The following is a 1,912-nucleotide window of genomic DNA, read 5'->3' as shown; positions in this document are numbered from 1 at the left end:
ACACACACACCACACACACAACACACACACGGAGGGAAAGAGACTCTTTATGTCCCTCCCAGTCTCTCCCGTCCAGTGTGTCTAAGAGTCCCCCCACTCTGTCTCTCTGTTTCCCTGTGTGTCTGCGTATTGTGAGCCCGCCCCCTGTGTCTGTCTATCAGGTCCTGGTGTCGCTGGGTGGGGAGGGGAAGGGTGGTGGAGGAAGGGCCACGGGCTAGGGCTGGTGAAGATGGTCTGTGGTGACGCCCAGGGCTCGGGTGGAGCTTTGAGCCCGGCGGCTGGGAGAGGAGGAAAGACCAGCGGGGGGGGCGGGGTGGTTGGGGGTGCGCTCTGAGAACACCACGGGACTCTGCCCCTGGCGCCACGACCCACCCCATTGCCATCCCGGGAGCCAAGCGGCGACGCGGCTGGAGAGTCCCGGGATGGGAGAGCTCGCGCACTTCCGCGACTGCGGGGTGCCGGAGGCATCTTCTCCCCTGGGTGTGCCGGCAGGCAGGCAGGAAGGCAGCATGCATAGGCCAGGCGGAGGAGGGCTGACGATCTATCGGCAGGGGCTGGAGCTGGGCTGGCCGAGCAGGCCCTTGGGGGCACCGAGCGGCAGCCACAGGCGTCTACNAGCAGGCTCTTGGGGCAGCGAGCGGCAGCCACAGGCGTCTACGGCCATACCACCCTGAACGCGCCCGATCTCGTCTGATCTCGGAAGCTAAGCAGGGTTGGGCCTGGTTAGTACTTGGATGGGAGACCGCCTGGGAATACCGGGTGCTGTAGGCTTTTCTCCTTTCCTTTTTCTTTCCTTCCCATTCAGCCTCCCATCCTCTCCCTCTGCCGCCAGTGGTCCGCCCCCCCAACCATGCCCAACCCGGCTCCATTCAAGACCCACGTGCCCCCACCCAACCACAGGCTATGTGTGGTGGGCCCGACCCGCTCGCCACACGCCACACGCCACAAGCGCAATGCAATGCGGAACCCTGGCCCTCTGCGGATGCCCGGGGCACAGACAGGCGCCCACAGCACAGCCCTTCCGCCTCCATCCCTAGCGAATGCCCACACCCTATCTTGGGGTGCGGCCTGGGGGGTGGTGTTCAGGGCGGTGAGCGCTCAGGGGGCGGTGCGAAGAGAGGCGGAGGCGGAAGGGGAGGCAGAGGTGGAGGCGGAGGCAGCAGAGGGGTGTGGAGGGAAAACAGCCGGTGGGAGAGGAACCGCGGGAGCCCCGGGCAGGCCATGACCCGGCCTCTGCAGGCGTGTGCTCCCAGGGTTCTCGGCCTCCTCCCTGCCTCCGGTTCCTCTCCTCTCCCGAAACCCTAGCTGTTCACTTGGGCCGCCCGCCCACCGCAGCGCTCCAGGCCAACACCAGCCAGCCCCGCCTCCTGCCTAGGCCAACCTACACCTTCTCCCCACCAGTCCTGGGCGGAGCTCCCGCCTGAAGGGCATCGCCCTCCTACCCACAGATCACTGATCACTGTCCCTTTGCCCCTGGGCCCGGGCATCCATGCTCCGTGTGCACAGGACAGAAGGCCAACTGCCCGGGGCCTCAGGCCCCGTTGGCACCCGGCTCCATGCCCCGTCCCAGCAGAATATCGAGGCTCGCTCCCTCATGGAGACCCGGGCGTGCCCCACAGCACGGCAACAAGGGCCACCCGAAAATAAAGGATGGGGCAAAAGAAAGAATCCCTCGCACACCCCCACGCCAGACGGGGTGCTGGGCAGGTGTGGCAGCACATCGGGAACCGCGAACCCTAGGCTGCAAGGCCTCGGGCTCCGAGGGAGGGCTCCTATGGCAGCTCAAGGGCATGGCCTCCTTACCCAAAGCGCGCCCCAGCGCGACCGCCCTCCCGTGGGCTAGCTGCCGCGCCCACACAGCGTCCTGTGTGTCCCTGTGTGTGGGTGTGTGTCACCTGTGTGCACCTGGGTC

The 1,912-nt window shown here is 66.5% G+C and overlaps 1 non-coding gene across 1 annotated transcript; it reads left to right on the top strand.

The window, feature by feature from the left end:
* Positions 1-652: 652 nt before the first annotated feature.
* LOC117798086 lies at positions 653-771 on the top strand. Its single transcript, XR_004622819.1, has one exon. It is a non-coding gene; the product is annotated as a 5S ribosomal RNA (ribosomal RNA).
* Positions 772-1,912: the final 1,141 nt, after the last annotated feature.

The sequence above is a fragment of the Ailuropoda melanoleuca genome, unplaced genomic scaffold (assembly GCF_002007445.2).
Source record: "Ailuropoda melanoleuca isolate Jingjing unplaced genomic scaffold, ASM200744v2 unplaced-scaffold2453, whole genome shotgun sequence".
Lineage (NCBI taxonomy): Eukaryota > Metazoa > Chordata > Mammalia > Carnivora > Ursidae > Ailuropoda > Ailuropoda melanoleuca.
Note: the sequence above shows the minus strand (reverse complement) of the source record. Positions and strands in the feature narration are given on the sequence as shown.